The 18,909-nt window shown below is 42.5% G+C and overlaps 1 pseudogene; it reads right to left on the bottom strand.

Annotated features, from left to right (window-relative positions):
* Positions 1 to 14,636: 14,636 nt before the first annotated feature.
* On the bottom strand, positions 14,637 to 15,638 carry LOC149517770 (25S ribosomal RNA; annotated as a pseudogene).
* Positions 15,639 to 18,909: the final 3,271 nt, after the last annotated feature.

Genomic DNA, 18,909 nt, shown 5'->3' with positions numbered 1-18,909 from the left:
TTGGGGAGCAGTTCCAATTTTAGTAGTATAGGGTTTGACAGCTAAAGGGACAAAGGTTTTAGGCCTACTAGAGGCCTAGGTCATTGGGACCTAGCACAAAATAATGGTATGGGCAATAATCAAGACTCAAAAGGCTCAAGCATGGTGTTCATGTTTGACAGAATTGAACCAAGCCATGGTACGGGTGTTAGTGAGCGCTTAAATGAATTTAGAAGCCATAAAAATGGCATTGGCATGGCATAAATTTGAAGATGTGCCTGAACCTATCTACTACCCAATCATGGTGCACATGGTATATTGCCCGGGCCAAGGATACCTGTATGTGGTGTAGCACCTAAGATGTGCTAATGGTGTTTAAGTGAACTACCCAATAAAAGGGCTAGCAGCATCTACCATTAGTGGTTAAAACTTGTGTCAATACCAAGGGCATGTGAATGTGTCATGGTCCGTAAGCTAGTCTTGGCTCGAGGGTTCTTTTGGAGTTAAAGAATAGCTCCAGTTCTAATAGGACAGGTCCGATAGCCAAAGGGACCAAGCCTTAAAGCCTACTAGAGGCCCAGGTTATGAGAAACTTGCCAAAATAATGGTCTAGGTAGTGATCAAGACTCTATAGGCTTAAGCACAATGTTTATGTTCAACAACATTGAGCCAAGCCCAGGTGCAGGCACTAGTAACTGCTTATATGAATTTATATGCCATAAAAATGGCACCAGCATGGTAAAAATATAAAAATGTGTTTGAACCCACCTACTACCTAATCGTGGTATATGGCTCAAGGCTAGGATACTCATATGGGGTGTACGGATCAGCATGTGCCAATGGTGGTTGAAACATGTGTGAGACCAAGGGTTAACATATCCCAAAGGTGGTCAGGGCATATACATGTGTTATAGTTCGTAAGCTAGTCCAGGCCCAGGTGTTCTCTTCGAGTTGAGGAGCATTTCTAGTTCTAGTGAGAGCAAAATTGAGCCAAGCTTAGGTGCAGGCATTGTTGAGTGCTTATATGAATTTACAAGCCATAAAAATGGCAATGGAATAGCAGAAATATGAAGATGTATATGAGCCCCCTATTGCCTAGTCATGGTGTGCATGGTGTATAGCCCGAGCCTAGGAAACCAGTGCACAGTGTGCAACCTAGCATGTGCTGATGGTGTTCGAGGAAACTAACCACAGAAAGGGCTAGCATGGCTAATGGTGGTTGAAGCATGTGTAGAGACCAAGGGCCAACATGTCTCAATGGTGGTTGAGGCATGTGCTTATGTCATGGTCCACACATTGGCCCTGGCCCAATTGTTCTCTTTGAGTCAAGGTGTAGGTCTAGTTCTAGCAAGACATGTTTCGATAGCTAGGGGAATAAGGCCTTGAGGCCTATTAAGGGCTTAGGTCATGGGTAACTAGCATAAAATAGTGGTATGGGCAGTGATCAAGACTCTAGAGGCTTAAGCACGATGTTCAGTTTGGAAGAATTGAGCTAGGCCTAGGTGTAGGTGATGGTGAGTGATGTGAGGGCACATAATTAGTCCTAGGCAAGGGCATTGATGATCATGGTACAAACACATTGTCAAACTTAGGTGCAGGCACACCTAAACACAACCTTGGAAGGAATAGATTTAAGGGCTTCTAGAAGGCTAAGTGCTGCAATGTAATTTTGAGAAGTTGGTATTATGTTGAACATTCAAGTTTTGTAGGTTAACTTAGGCATATGGAGTCAATTTCCTATTTAAGGTTGCATAGAGTTTGGCTTAAAACCAGTGCTCGTGACATATGTTTGAGCATCATTTGGTGCTGATGGCACTTGAGGGGTAAATAAGTGCCTTAGGAGGGACAATAGAGTGGTGGAAGGGTCACAGTAGACATGCCACACCAAGTGCCAGCATCTGGTTATGGTGTATAAGGTGACAACCCACACCTAGGGCCAACATGTGCCAATGGTGGTTAAGGCATGTACATGCACTGAGGGTCATTAGGTCTAGATGGTAGTCAATGCATGTGCATGTGTCTTGGTCTACAAGCTGGTCCAGACTTGAGGTTCTCTTTGAGTTAAAGAGTAGTTCGAGTTCTAATAAGATAGGGTCTGATAGCCGTAAGACCCTGGCCTTAAGGCATTTTGAAGGCCCAATTTGTGGGGAACTACCTAGAATAGTGGTTTGGGCAGTGATCAAGACTCCAAAGGCTTAAGCATAGTGTTCAAGTTTAGTAGAATTGAGTTGGGCCTAGGTGTGAGCGTTGGTGAGTGCTTATATAAATTTATAAGCCATAAAAGTGGCATTGGCATAGCAAAAATCTAAAGATATGTTTGAACCCACCTAATGCCCAATCATGGTGTACATGGTGCATGGCCCGAGCCTGGCATACCCATGTGGAGTGCATGCCTAACATGTGACGGTGGTGGTCAAAGCATGTGCCAAGACCAATGGCCAACAAGTTGGTCCAAGCCCAGGGGTACTCTTTGCATTAAGGAGCAGTTCTAGTTTTATCAGGATAGAGTCCCATAGCTAAAAGGACCAGGCCTTAAGACCTACTAAAGGTCGAGTTCATGGGGAACTAGCCCAAAACAATGGTTTAGACAGTGATCAAGACTCTAAAGGCTCAGGCACAGTGTTCATATTTAGCAAACTTGAGCTTGGCCTAAGTGTGAGCACTGATGAATGCTTATACGAATTTATAAGCCACAAATATGGCATTGGCATGGCAAAAATATGAAGATGTGCCTAAACCCACCTACTACCCGATAGTGGTGTGCATGGTGCTTGACCCAAGCCCAAAATACACATACAGGGTATGTGGCCTAGATGTGCCCTATAGTGTTTGAGGGAACTACTCGCCCAAATGGTCAGCAAGTGCCAAGACTAAGTGCCAACATGTCCTAATGGTGGTCGAGGCATATACAGGTGTCATAGCCTGCAAGTTGGTCCTAGCCTAAAGATACTTATCGAGTTAAGGAGCAATTCTAGTTCTAACAGGACAGGGTTCAACAACCAGGTGGACTAGGCCTTAAAGCCAACTAGAGGCCCAAGTTACAGGAAGTAGCCCAAAATAGTGGTATAGGTAGCGATCAAGACTCTAGAAGCTCAGGCATAGTATTTAGGTTTGACAGAATTGAGTCAAGCCTAGGTCTAAGCACTAGTGAGTGATGCATGGGCATACAGTCAGACAAAAGTGTGGGCACTGATGATCAAGGTGTGGGCACACAATCAAACTTAATTGTGGGCATGTTTGAACACAATCTTGGGAGGATCAAATTTATAGGCTTCTAGAAGGCCCAGTATTGAAAAAGATGATGGGTCGATAGTTTGATGCATCAAGCATGGAGCTTATCGACACGCATAATCATAGCACCACTTTTATGCCCATTGCATAGAAGTAGTAACATCCATGCACATTGGTCCACAACCCATCCAATTGATTACTCAACAAACAAGCCAAGCCCTTATGCCATGCCACAATTGCTTGGCATGGGAAAAACATAAGCAAAGGCCATGAAGCTAACTTTGCCATCCAATAGGTAACAATGGCATGACACCACCAATGCTTTGTCTAGCTAGGGTCACAAATGAAAACTCCATCATCACTACCCTACTGGGACATTGCCTGATTCTAAGAATTATTCTTAGGGTTTTAGGTAAGCAAAGGCATTTTTATGGTCGATGAGAAAGGACCATAAGATTGCCAATACCTAATAGGCTTGGCTAAACAAAGAGCACAATTCTAGCATCTACTTGCCCCACCTTAGGAAGCTATTACCCAATTTAGGGACTTGATTTAGGGTATAGGGCAACATCAACCATAGGCATGAGCTCGAGCCCCTTTCTTACATCATGTCAACCAGTGAAGGCCAAGGGTGCTTATGTCATGGTCTATGCACAAGTCTAAAGCCAAAAGGGTCAAGAGACATAGCTTGTTCGAGTTGGTATAGATGAAAGACTGGGAAAAATTGAGACCAAGGTCTTAAAGGCATAAAAGAGGCCCAAGTGTGTAGACTAGGGCTTAGGCTAAGGTGCGAGAGCATGGTGAGGTGAGCAGCCAAGTGCTGAGAATAGAGACTACTTATTGGAAGGAATTAGAATACTCTAAAAGAGTGGCACAAGCAAATAGGCATAAAAGGCTCTAGATTAGCCTAGAGATAGGCCATGTGTGCGACCACAAAAGAGTCTAGAGAAGCTCAGAGGCCAGCTAGGTGCATGACACCAAAGGTTCCAAAAGGGTTTGGCACAAGAATAGTAGCAAGTACTATAATTTCTAGACAAAGCTTTGGACGGCCCTAGCTACTGGTAGAGTAATAACCAAATGAGGAAGCTTTTAGAACACACTAGGCAAAGGCACTTAGTGGGAGTGCCTGGACTATTCCAAACTCAAGGCTCACCAGAGTGCCTTTAATAAGCTAGATTTTACAAAGGCCTTAGCCAATTTAGGAAGTGTCTAAGAGCAATGGAAGGGTCTAGAAGGCCTATAAAGGCCACACACTTGGATTTGTAAGGGCTATATGTGTTAGAGAGGCTCAGGTATAAATAAAGGCCCTCCCTTTCATTTATAGTTAACAAGAGAAGCAATAAGAGAAAAGTAAGAGGAACTAAGTCATAGACTTAGTGTTATTAGAGACTTAGTGATAGACATAAGAGTCATTAGAAGGTTATTAAGCAATTGTACATAACATCAAGTAATTATAAATACAATTGCTTTAACTCTCCTTCTTAGCTTTCTCTCAAGCTCCTAAGGAGTCAATAGAATGCAAGACATAATTATTTAGCATAGAGTCAAAAAAAAAGCTGACTTAGGCATATGGATAGTAGTTTCTAGCTTAAGGCCGCATAAGTGCTAGGTTTAAGCCTTAGGCTCGAGACATTTGTGGGTCAACGAAGCAACCGGTCACCAAACAACACGACCAGAAAGCATGCATGGCTTGGATTTTGTTCCAGGGATGTTGCCATAGATGTAGCAATGATAAGTCCATCACACACATCCACTTCCCCCATAGGAGGGAAAAGGGGCCTAAAAACCACCCCTAAAAAGGCATAAGAGATTTTATAGATATACTAGTAGTAGACATTAAAGTGTCTGAAATGGGGACATTTTTTTCAAGTAGGCATATCCTGCACCAAGGGTCCATAAGTGTCGATGGTGGTCGAGGCATGTGCCCACACCGAGGCTCAGTGTCATGGTTAGACCTTGATGTGTCTCAATCATGCCATGACTGGCTTTGAGATAAGCAGTGGATAAGGCCTTGTTATTAAGATAGTGGTCCTAGAGCTGTGCATGGGTAATGTGAGCCCGAGAACATATTGTTGGTAGTGTATGTCGGTGGTGTGAGATCTATGCCCTAAGATGCATAAGCAAGTGCAAGCCAATAAGCAAGCATCATGGACTAAAGTAGTCAGTCGGGTGCTATTAGTCAAAGTCATGCACAAGCATGCTTAAATGGCTTAGTGGAGTAATGATTGGAAGGCCGGAATTATGGTGGCTAAGAGATAGGTTATTGGGCAATGAGTTGGTTTAAGAAAGACCTTAGGGTGGCTAGGGAGAAAAGTATCACCTTTTTAGGCATTCTTACGGTTCTTGGTAGGATGGCTAGGAAAGCTTTTACGTTCTTTATAGGAGGACAACTGGTGTTAGCTCTCCACCACTCTCTTAGCTAGTGGGCAAGTGGGAGCCTGACTAGTATGAAATGAGCTACTCTGAGGCACATGTAGTGTCTAGAAGGGTAGGATCATTAGGTCATGAGTGTGGCATGGCATTTGCTCGTATCATGCCATTGTATTAAATTATGGGGTTAGACACTAGCGTTTACAAAAGAGGGGCACCATCGAACTTGAGGGATGAACGGGTTAGCAGGTAGGTATCTACTAGACCCTTGTGTCCAATCGGTAGAGGTATGCTATGGCTGGGGTAACACACCTGAGTCTCTTAAGGTGGGATTGAAATGATGTAAGGTGTACATCATGCGTGCGTGTAACCTAGAATGAGGCTAAGGATGACGCCTTGAGATATGAGTTTCATGGGAAGAGATGAGCCTAGTACAACTTCGGGCTAGTTATTGACTAGCATCTATGTTATGCCTTAAAGTTTTATGCACGAGAGCTGACGGATGACCCAGGTGGGCATGGTGTTGCGTTCTCACCATGCTAGAATGAAATAATAGTATGAGAACTAAGGGTGTGTGCCCTTATAAACAAGGTGGGTCTGTGCTTGGGACCTTAATGCCTATGGGCAAAGATAGGTGCTCAGGGTCACCCTGAGAATCATAGGCTATTGAGTTGATGGGAGTTGGGTTCTTCACTATTGAGTTTGAGAATGTACAACCCTACAAGGTTAGAACCAAGAAAGGCTTATGAGTATGTGGCTTGAAGGATCGATATCGAGCTATCTATGGGAAAATAAACTTGCAAAAGTCTAACCATGACTATGGTAGTCTTGGTGCCACATAGATGCATGGTTTTAGTTTAAGAAAGATGTAGCATGTGACAACGTGGTATCAGAGCCATGTTTGGCTCCGTAGTGGGACTAAAGTAGCCCTAAGTGTAGGCATGAGATTGATAAATTAAAGCAGCGCTATGCTTTGAGAAAGCTATCAAGGCTAGATAGTGATATATTGGCTTTGTGTGTTTGAAAATGAGCCATCAATGCATGTTGTGGGAAAAATTGGTCGAGTTGGAAAGCCTTCGAGAAAGCTCTTGGATGCCGGCATAGGAGTCTAGCCTACCTTGTGAATGGTGTTGGCATGTGTAGACTTGTGATGCCCTTCGTATGGAAAAATCCATGTTATTAACACGTGTGCACTTGTTGAGTGGTGTAGATGCCTTAGCGGGGGTACAAGCTGAGTATTCGGGATCCAAACATGGAGACATTTTATAAAGGCAAATGAGTTTGAGTTGGCTAAGGATTGAAGTCATGAGTTTGTGATGGTCAGTGGACCATGAGTTCTTACAGTTAGAGGTTCACGAGATTTTGCCAATTAGTGGACCATACTTGTGTTGCCTAAGAGAGAAGGCCTTAAGAGATGTGGTGGTCAACAAACCATGATAGTGTGCAATTAAGTGAAATGAGTAAGCAAGAATTGGCCAGTTGACAAGGCCTTCAGTTGTGTAGGTTAAAAGATTGATTCAAAAGAATTGGCCAGTTGACAAGGCCTTCAGTTGTGTAGGTCGGTGCTTGGGACCTTAATGCCTATGGGCAGAGATGGGTGCTCGGGGCCACCCTAAGAATCATGGGCTTATGATTTGATAATAGTTGTATTCCTCCATATTGAGCTTGGGAATGTGTAGCCTTATGGCTTGAAGGATCAATATCGAGCTATCCATTGGAAAATGGACTTGCAAGAGGCTGAGCTAGACTACGAGTAGTCTTAGTGCCATATGGACATGTGGTTTTAGTTTAAAGAATACATGACCCATAACACTCAACATATTTCGATGGTGTTTGAGGCAAGTGCCATAGTAAGGGCCAGGATGTGCCAATGGTGTTCAAGGAAACTGCCCACTCTAAGGGCCATCTTGTGCCTATGTTGATCAAGGCATGTGTCTGCACCAAGTCTAGATTATGCCAATACTAATCAAGGCATGTGCCTATACCAATGGCCAGCTTGTGCCAATGATGGTTGAGGCATGTACCGACCCCATCCACCAGCATATGCCATTGATGCTCGAGGCCTTGGCTGAAGTTTTATTTTAGGCCATGGTGCACATGATAGGCTTTGACATGTGCTGGTGCTACATTTTTTTTTTGCCAAGGACACCATCATCGAAGCATCACCGAAGAACTTGACTGGTAGCATTGGGGGTTCTGGTGATTGGGGATTAGAGCTAGGGTGTGTGCACACATGATGTGCAATGAGTGATGGTTTTGGCCCTTATTTTGGCCCCTTATTCCCTAAGGAACCTTGACAACTCACACCCCCTTAAAGAGTACAAGAGTTTTACAAGTTCACAGCCAGTAGCCATTAAAGTGTCTAAAATAAGGATGCTTTTTCGAATGGCCCCAAAATCTTTTACAGTTTGATTTTTTAGTTGAATATTTTTATGGATGCCAAGGATAATTCAAGGATCGCGTATACCAAATTTAGGGCCAAAACTCCTAAAATATTTTTTGCAAATCCCAAACAACGAAAAATTTTGAAATTTTTGAAAAATAGAAAATGAGTCATCTTGCCATGAACTTCACATCAAGGCTTAAGGGACCATTATATGAATTTAGAAGCTATAAAAATGGCTTTGGCATGGCAGAAATATGAAGATGTATTGGATCTAACCTACTACTCGATCATCATACGGATGGTGTGTGACCTGGGCTTAGGATACCCATACATGGTGTGTGGCCCACCATATACCAAGACCAAGGGCCAACATGTCCCGATGGTAGTTGAGGCATGTGCGTGTGTCATATTTTGTAAGCTACTCCAAGCCTAGGGGTTCTCTTCAAGTCAAGGAATAGTTCCAATGCTAGTGGGATAGGTCAACAACTAGGGGGATAAGACTTTGAGGCCTACTGAAGGCCAAGGTTATAGGGAACTAACCCAGAATAGTGGTATGGGCAGCCATCAAGACTCTAGAGGCTTATGCATGATGTTCATTTTTGGCAGAATTGAGCTAGGCATGGTACAAGCATTGGTGAGTGCTTATATGAATTTGCAAGCCATAATAATGATAGTGGCAAGGCAAAAATATAAAGATGTGCCTGAGCCCACCTACTGCCTAATCTTGGTGCAAATGGTGCATGACCAAAGACCAAGATACCCATGCATAGTGCACAGCCCAATATCTACCACTAGAGTTCAAGGAACTACCTAAAAAAAAGGCCAGTATGTGCCAATGGTGGTCAAAGCATGTGTCAAGACCAAGGGCCAACATGTCTCAATAGTGGTCGAAGCATGTTTATGTGTCATGGTCCATAAGTTGGTCATGGCCCAAAGGTTCTCTCTTAGTCATGAAGCAGTTCTAATTCTAGTGGGATAGGGTCTGATAGATAGGGGGACCAAGCCTTGAGGCCTACTGAAGACCCAGGTCATGGGGAACTATCCTAGAACAGTGGTATGGGCAATGCTCAAGACTCAAGCGGCTTAGGCATAGCATTTAGGTTTGGCAAAATTAAGCTAGGCCTAGGTGTAAGTGCTAGTGAATGATGCACAAGCAGACAGTCAGACCCAAGTGAAAGCACTGATGGTCAAGGTGTGGGCATATAGTTAGACCCAGGTGCAGGCATGCCTAAACATAGTCCTCGAATGATCAAATTTATAGGCTTATAGAACGCCAATACTGTAGCATAATCTTTGACAAGTTAGAATTATACTAAGCACTTGTGTTTGTAGGTTGACTTAGGTAGATGGAGTCAATTCTTTATCCAAAACCACACGTAGCTTGGCTTACTGGAGCTTGTGACCCATGCACCGAGCATCATTTGGTGTCGATGGCGATTAAGGGGTAGACAAATACCTTGGGTGGGAGGTTCATGTTGCACATGATGCACCATGTGCCAACATCTAGGGCCTGTTTACACCAATGATGGTCAAGGCAAGTGCCCACACCAAGTTCCAGTGTCACAATTCACAAGCTGGTTCTTTTTGAGTTGGGTAAAAGTTCAAGTTCTAGCAAGATAGAGTCTAACAGCTAAGGGGACCAAGCCTTGAGGAGCACTAGAGAGCCAGGTCATAGGGAACTAGCCCAAAACAATGGGGTAAGAAGTGATCAAGACTATAGAGGCTCAGGGAAGCTAGTCAGGTTCAACAAGTTTGAGCTAGGGCCAGGGGTAGGTGTGATGTGCGATACACAAGAACCTAGTCAGACCCAGGCAAGAGCACAAATGATTAAGGTGTAGGTGCATGGTCAGGCTTAGGTTTGGGCATGCCTGGACATAGTCCTAAGAGGATCAAATTTGGAGGCTTTTAGAAGGCCTAGTGCTTAGCATGATTTCAGCATATCAAAGATTATGCAGCAACACCAAATCCCCTAGAGTCAAGAATTGTAACTTAGCTCCTAGAATCAAGGGATTCAAACCAATGTAATCCTTAGAGTTTAGGCATGTATCTTAACATTGATTGTAAGAGGACTTAGCTATAAATAGAAAGTCCCCCACCCTCATTGTACACACATTGGAACCATTGAGTAATAACATCCTCACTCTTGCCTTAAACTTTTTGTTATTCTTTTAGCCTTTCTTCTAGCACTTGTTGTGCCTTTTCATTTTGCAATGTATTAGGCACCAAACCCTGTAGTCTAGAGTGTTTATGCATGGTTTCCTATGTTAGGTTTATTTGGGATACAGAAGAGTCCATTCTTATGTCCTAAAGCTATGCAAACCTGGAGTTTGTGTCTTAGCCAATGACACTAGCTTCTACTGAATGTGTCTAAGGCAACAATGGGCTAGCATCTGCTGGTGGTGTCTGAGGCAACAACAAGCTAGCATTTGTTGATGGTGTGGATGTGATTGCCAACACCAATAAAGGGCCAAATGTTGTCAATGGTGTTCAAGGCATCAGTCTACACTAGGGGCCAGTGTGTGCTGATAGAGCTCGAGGCAAGTGCCTGCACCAAGGGCAAGCCTATTATTGTAACAAATACCAATGGCATTCAATTCTTATTTACTTGGATGCTCGAGGGATGGATGTCATCACTTGGCTAAATCGGTTGCAAACCCCAACCTCAGAGGGGTGTAGTGTAAAAAAATAAAGTAAGAAGACTTTAGTGGGTGAGGTGGGAGGGAGGGATGAATCGAAGCGATAAAGGGCTAAATCTTGGTGGATCGTGGTAGCAAGGCCACCCTACTATTTACAATACACTGCCACATATTTAAGTTCTCTAAAAAGAATTTTACCCATTACTCAATGGGAATTGAGCTCTAAGCAAGCTCGCGTGGCTTGTCTACCACAAGGGCTACACTTATTACACGTGCCTTTAGGGGACATGGCCACTATTCTAGGTCAGCAATCAAGCGATGGGTGCATTCATTACTTTTAGCCTACATTCTGGCTTATTGGCATTCAATCATAATCCAGCACACGGTAGCTTCATGCCACTAGCTTTTTAGCCAAGCACAATTGTCATGCCTTAGGTGGGCACACTAGGCTCTCAGTCTTTCAAGCCCGAGCACTAGGGACTGAGGCTCGAGCACCGGGATAGTTGTGGGGGTTGGTGCAATAAGCATGGGAGATAAGTCTAGACCACTTGCACAGCATGCAGGCCTACTCGAATAGCCAGGACTAGACCCGAAACATGCTCGTACCACACTTAGATGGACCTAAGGGAGCTTGGATGATCTAGAATCTTCCAAAGGCCTCTAAGATCGATAGCATTCAGCAAAAGGATCTGGTTAACTTTGAAAATTAGGAAGAGCCTTATAACCTATGCAATAATTTGTAATCCCTAATTTTAAAGAATCTTGTAAATCCCCTTATTTTAGGAGTTAGCCATAGGTAGAGCTAGGGGCTTCAACTATAAAAAGAAGGTTGCCCCACCCTTAGTTGTACATCATTACGTCTTTCAACACATTCTGCCTTTAGTAATATATAGCATATTTCAGCATTCTTTATTATGTTTTTTAACTTATGTATTCCACCCTTTCTTATTCTTGTTTGTCTACATGCTAGTTGTATAGGCTGAACTTAGGCATAAGAAGTTAATTCTAATCCCAAATGTTGCACAGATTCAAGCTTAAGTTAAGAGCTTGTGATAGTTAGCATCAAAGCAGGTTCCAACCAAATTTGGTATCTGAGCAGGTGTTGTTTGCATGTTTTGTGTGTCGATTGCTAGATTGTAGTCGAAGAGATGGCATCCCAAAGTGATGTTGCTAGCCAACAACCAAAGGCCCAAGTGCAAGGCCATGGAAGAGGGAAGAAAGCTAGTTTGAGAGACATCTGGTCTACCATGGATGGGAGGTTGGCCAAGGTGGAGGTGATAGTGGCCAATGTGAGAGACAAGTTTGATGAGGTGGAGGCTTGCTTTGAGGATATAGACTCCAAGGAAGAGAAGCTCGAAGATGAGATGTAGGCTACCTTAAATAAGATAATCAGCATCCTTACCCAGAAGAATAAAGCCTTATAGGCCATGATGGAGACCAAGCTTAAGGAGTTTGAGCAGCTCAAAGGGGAGCTCACTGCTTATAAGACGACCATTGGGAATGGCATGATTGCTAGTGTGCCAAAGTCTCATATGGAGATTTCCAAGCACAAAGGAGTTCAAGGGAACTAGGGCTACAAAGAAAGTGGACAACTTTCTATGGGGGATGGAATAGTACTTTCAAGCTACAGGCATGTAGGATAATGCCAGTAAAGTAAGTAGTATTTCCACGTATCTTAATAATGTCAGCTTATTATGGTCAAGGTACACATGTAAAGATGTGAGGCATGGGGGCACCATGATTAGAACCTAGGATGCATTCCAAAAGTAGTTCAGAAAGCAGTTTTACCTATAGTGTGCCAATAATGAGGCACGAGTAAAGTTACATCGACTTACTTAGTAAGGGGACATAAGGGAGCATGTCCAAAAGTTTTCTGAATTGATGCTTTAGATTTTAGATCTGAGTGAGGTTGAAGGTCATTTTGCCTTCATGGATGGGCTCAAGCCATGGGTGAAGCATGAGCTACAAAGGCCAAGAGTTTGTGATCTAGCCAAAACCATGACTACAATTGAGTCCTTGGTAGAGTTTAGGCCATAGAACAAGTATGAGTCTTCCAAGCTAAGGGAAAGGGTAGGGATAAAGGGACTGGAAGCAGTCAAAGAGAAAGGACTATGATCGACATCTCAAAGACAGAGACTAAGATCATTTGGAGAAGGTGGCCAAAAAAAGCCACCAGTAGGGAAGTGGAAGGCTAAAAGGGACCGAGAGTCAATCTCATGCTACCTATATGGAAAAGGCCACATAACGTGACACTGCCCATTGAGGCGCAAGCTGGCTATCATAGACAAGGTGTCAAATGAGGAGCTAGAAAAACAAGTAGCAAAGCTTGGCCCGATAGTGCTTAATGCTATCTAAAGCAAGGGTAGCCATGAGCCAAAGGGCTTGATAGATACGGATCTATTGGTTGTGGGATAAAAAGTGAATGCTCTAGTGGACACAAAAGCATCACATTTGTTTATTTTAGGTGATAGAGCCTACAAGCTCAGACTGAAGGTGCAAAAAGGGATTGGTACCATCAAGATGGTGAATTCCAAAGAGGTGCCAACCATTGGAGTAGCTCATAAGGTAAAGCTACAACTTGAAAGCTGAAAAGGCAAAGAAACCATCGAGGTAATACCCTTGGATAACTATGAGTTTGTGATTGGTTTAGATTTCCTTATTCAGATTTACACCCTTCTTGTGCCTTTTACCGATTGTATTTGTATTATGGATGAGTGGTGCTAATTATTTATACTACTAAAGTGAGGGTTTGAGATTGGAACCAAGGTGCTATCAGCTATACAGTTTGCCAAAATGGTGAGCAGGAATGAAGACAGCTTCTTGGCTACCCTAAAGTATGATGGGCTGAAGAAGAAAGAGATCGACACCCTTTTGAAGGTGTTAAAGGTACCAAAAACCTTTAGCGATGTGATACCCACATAGCTACCTAGCAGGCTACCACCAAAGAGAGAGGTGGACTATAGGATTAAACTGGTGGTTGAGGCAAAGCCATCAACTAAGGCTTCTTATAGAATATCATCCTTAAAGTTAGAGGAGCTAAAGAAGTAGCTCGAGGAGTTGATTAAGATGGCTATATTAGGCCATCAAAGAGCCTGTACAGTGCTTCAGTTTTGTTCCATCACAAGCATGATGGATCCTTACGGTTGTGTGTGGATTATAAGGCACTGAACAAGTTGACCATCAAGAACAAGTATCTTATCTCACTCATTACGGACTTGTTAAACCAACTTAAAGGTGAAAGGTGGTTCACCATGCTAAATTTGAGGTCAAGTTATTACCGGGTTAGGATCGCATAAGAAGATGAGCCCATGATAGTGTGTATCACCTGTTATGGTTTTTATGAGTTCTTAATTATGCCATTCAGACTCACTAATGCTCTGGCCACATTTTGCACTCTTATGAACAAGGTACTTCAATCGTTCCTTCATGGCATGTGCCTTTAGGACCTTAGTCTATCTTTCCTAATGATTTACCTACACTAACTCTAACAACCTACATCTCTCAACCTATTTGATTAGGACTTGTGCATGAACTATGACACTAACATCTACCAAATAGGTGTTTGAGGCAACAACCCACACCAAAGGCCTACTTGCACTGATGGTGGTCTAGGCAAGTGTCCTCACCAAATGCCAACATCAAGCAATGGCATCCAAGGCAATATCCTATACCAAAGGGCCAGCATTTGCTAATGATGTCTGAGGCAACAATGGGCCAACATTTGTAAATGGTGTTGGATGCAATTGCCTGCACCAACCAAGGCCTAGATGCTATTGGTGGTGTTTGATGCAACAACCTATACTAGGGGCTAGTGTGTGCTAATGGAGTTTAATGCAAGTGCCCACACCAAGGGTGAGCCCATCTTTATAACAAATACTAAAGGTATTCGATTGTTATTTATTTGGATGCTTGAGGGAGGGATGTCATCAACCTACTGATCAATAGAATAGAGAAAACTATTTATCCTTAACCCTAAAAGGGTGTAAGGTAAAAAAATGAAGTGAAGAGACTTTGGTGGCTATGGGGGGAGGGATGAATTGAAGTGACAAAAGGTTGAATCTCAGTAGATCATGGTAGTAAGGCCACTCTACCATTAACAATACCCCATCAAATATTTAAGTCATCTATAAAGGATCTACCCACCATTTGGTGGGAATTGAGCTCCAAGGATGCCTACGTAGCTTGTCCACCATGAGGGCTACACCTATGACACATGCCTTTAGGGGCCATAGGCCTCTACTATGGGTTGACAACAAGGTGATAGATGCGTGCATCACTTCTAGCTCGGATTATGACTTAGAGGTGTTCAGTCATAATCTAGCACATAGTAGCTTCATGCCGCTGGCTTTTCAACCAAGCATGATAACCAATTGTACAAATCAATGATTCTTCTTGTACTAGGTTGAATTACTATTACGATGCTACCATCAATAGTGTAAGACTAACCTATCTCATGATGGTCTAAAACCAATTCACAATCTCTATTGGTGGGTGAACAATCCAACACTTGGTGAATTATGCTTCACAATGATAAGAATAGCCAACATTAAAGAATCAAAAAGCAACATTGCTATGAATGCTTGGTTTCCACAAGCCAGTTATTCTTGTGGTAGCTTTTCTGACATCTCTAGCTTTAAATTTTGAAGGTCTAAAGGATTCATATGCCATGCTTTCATGGTTTGTATTCATACTACAACTCAAAATCAAACAAGTTTTTACCTTTTTGTTTGACATGAGATTTTTGTTCTCATTGAGATTATTTTAGGACACCTGTGTTATCTTTTAACAAATGCGCTACCATAGCCAAACTCCACATTTGACAATGTTTTCCACCCAGATTGATTGACTGAGGTTGGCCTTAGGCCAAAAGAAGGGATCATGCCCTACGTTTAATTCATGGAATAAGTAAAATAACATTAAAACTAATGGTATTTCAATTTTGCCCGAGGGTTCCTATCATCCTACACCTCTAAAGTCATTTCACAAAGTCAAACTAGAGTCAAGCTAATCTGGGTCTTCTCTCCTTGCTAATTTTGTTGAACCCATTCCCTTGGCTATGGCTTCGCTGGATAGTAGATAGGGATAGTGGGAATCTCGTTAATCCAGTCATGCATGTTACCCATGCATCTAGCCTATGTCTATGCTTATCTAGAGCCTTTGCACCTATAGTGCCTACATCATCTTTTTAGTGCTTTCTAGAAGCTTCTCCCAATTGGTCCTTAGGCTCAGCAACAAGTAACTCACATAGGGACCATTCTTATAAACTAGTGCTTTATTGATGGTCTAGCCTTTAAACATTGGTGCTCAAGCCTTGGTCCTGATAATGCTGATACAGGGTGTGACATTCTCTCCTATCTGTTTTATTGATGGCCTCATCATGTCTCTTCATGGAACTTGTCAATCTGATCTTGGAACTACCATAATGCCTCAATTGGCTCTTAGTTTATCTCACTATCCGACTAGCCTTTCCATTATACTAAGTACTCATGCTTAGGCATGTGTTACCTCATGGTTGGCTAAGTTATGCTCAACCTTTCAATCATAAGAGGCCTTAATCCCTATTGGTGCTCTCTTTGATTGGCTTGAAGAGGGATCATCCAAGTCATTGTGGTAGGGCTTGAGCATACTTATGCCAAACCCTAGATGTACCATGAGCCTTAGAGGAAGCTCAAGCTTGTATGCATCCTTGTCTATTCACTTTAGAACTTTGAAAAGACCTTTGTACCTATAAGTAAGCCTCTTCTACATCCTTGGATACCATAGCACTAGATGCAGCTTGACTAGTTCCAAGTCCTCTACTTGATATTGCTTGTCCCGTCACTTTCAATCATCCCACTACTTTAATCACTTTGCTACCTTATCTAGACATACTTAGGCTAGATCGACTTGTTCTCGCCATGCCTTGCCAGATTTGTAAGTGGTTGGGTTCGATCTTGTGTACCCTGAGGTAATAGCACTAGATATACATGGCTACTATTTGATCACAGTCTCAAAAAGACTTTCATTCATAACCTCGCTTCACTGAAGATTGTATGAGAACTGAGCTACATCTAACAGGTTAGGCCAATCTCGTTGGAGGCACTAACATAGTGTTAGAGGTAAACTTCTAATAAGGCATTAACTTTCTTGATTTTCCCATCCATTTGAGGGTGTATAATGGTGGAGAACCTCAAGTCTGACCATAAGAGCCTGACCAATTCACTTTAGAACTTGGACATAAATTGACCATCTTGATCACTAATGATGGATTGAGGAACACCCCAATACTTGACCAGGTTCTTAAGGAATAATAGGGTTACTTCCTCCACTGGGCATTCTTTAGTTGTTGGAATGAAGGTTCCATTCTTGGAGAACTAGTCCACCACTACAAAGATGTTACCACACCAATCCAGCTTGGGTAGTCCAATAATGAAGTCTACGAAAACACTTTCCCATGGGTGCTTAAGAACCAACAATGGTTCTAGAAGGTCAGTGGGGGACTTTTGTTGTATATTGTCTTCTTGGCACATAAGACAAGTTCTGACATAGGCCTCTACATCGTCCCTTATCCTAGGCCAATAGTATTGATCCTTAACAAGGGCTAAGGTGTAGTGCATACCTAGATGGCTTGTTCATCATAAGTCATGACACTCTTTCATGACTTCCTTTTGTAGCTTGTCGAATGGTGGGACAAAGAGTTAGTTTCCCATGGTGTAGAGTAGATCACCTTTAAGCTAGAACTATCTAGTCTTCACTTGCTTCATGTACTTGATCAAGGTTTAGGCTGTGGGGTCTTTGGTTAGCCCCTCTTTGATATATGCCACCAAAGAACCATCTAGCCTATTGATTGCTACTAGTTTGACCTTGCAACTGAGTGCATTAGCCATGACATTGGCCTTCCTAGCTTGTTCTCTATAGTAAAAACAAACTTAGCTAAGAAGTCTTGCAAATGTGCTTATTTATGAGTAAGCTTCTTTTTACTTTAAAAGCAGTTGGTCATCATATTGTAGGTTATCACCATGAACTTACTTCCTAACAAGTAATGCCTCTATGTGCACAAGCAATGCACCATGACAATCATCTCTTTCTCTTAGATCATATATTGATGCTTGGTCTCATTGAGCATTCTACTCTCGAAGGCAATTGGGTGTCGGTCTTGCATTAACACACTTCCAATAACAAAGGTGGATGCATTAGTGTGTACCTTATATGGCTTGGTGTGATAGCTTACTTTAGGCGATCGAAGGCCTCTTAGCTCTCGAGGCTCCATTTCTAAACTTGTCCTTTCTTATGTATGTTGGTCAAGGGAACTGTAATGGATTAGTACCCTTTTATGAAGTGTTGATAGCAACTTGTCAGACCAAGGAATGACTGCAACTTTATGACCTTGGTTGGCAACTTCCACATTAGATTGCATGGACCTTGTCAATATTCATCCAAATTTGACCATTTTCCATAATATGGCCTAAGAATGAGACCTCTTACTAGGCGAATGTACATTTCTCCTTCTTTACATATAGTTCATTCTCCCTTTATACTTGGAACACCTATCGCAAGTGATCCACATGCTCCTCGAGTGTTCGATTATAAAAAACAATATAATCAAGGTATATAACGATAAATTGGTCAAGGAAAGGTTTAGTACCTTCTTCATTAGCATACAGAATGTCATGGGTGCATTCACCAAACTGAAAGGCATGACTAGGAACTCATACACCCCACAGCAAGTCACACTTGTGTCTTTTTTTCATTAACTTTGACTATCCTTACTTAATAGTATCCCAATTTTAGATCTAACTTGATGAACCATCATGCTTCTCCTAGCTAGTCAAACAAGTCATCAATGAAGGGAATGACATACTTGTTTTTCATCGTAAGCTTGTTAAACACCTGGTAGTTGTTGCACATTCATAAAGACCCATGTGCTTTACTAAAATAAGACTAGTACACCACATAGAGCTTTAAAAGGCTTGATGAACCTTACATCTAGAAGCTCTTTGAGTTATCTCTTTAGCTTTTTTAGCTATGGAGGTGACATCCTATATGGGGCTTAGATTGGTAGCTTAGCATCAAGAAGTATCTTGATCTTATGGTCTACCTTTCACTTAGGTGGTAGTCTCTTGGCAATTCTATAGGCATTACATCCTTGAATGACTCAAACACCTCTAGCACCTTCAAGGCGATGTTGTCCTTTCACATGCCATTGGCAAGCTGGATGGGTGATAGTACCTTAGTTCTAGTCCCTTGCTCTCATTTCACTCAGACAATGCATTGGCATCAATGGTCAAAGATGTAAATGTAGTTGGTGAAAGGCACAAGGAGTGCATT

This window comes from Durio zibethinus, chromosome 8 (assembly GCF_047325235.1).
Source record: "Durio zibethinus cultivar Kanyao isolate XHJ-2024 chromosome 8, ASM4732523v1, whole genome shotgun sequence".
Lineage (NCBI taxonomy): Eukaryota > Viridiplantae > Streptophyta > Magnoliopsida > Malvales > Malvaceae > Durio > Durio zibethinus.
Note: the sequence above shows the minus strand (reverse complement) of the source record. Positions and strands in the feature narration are given on the sequence as shown.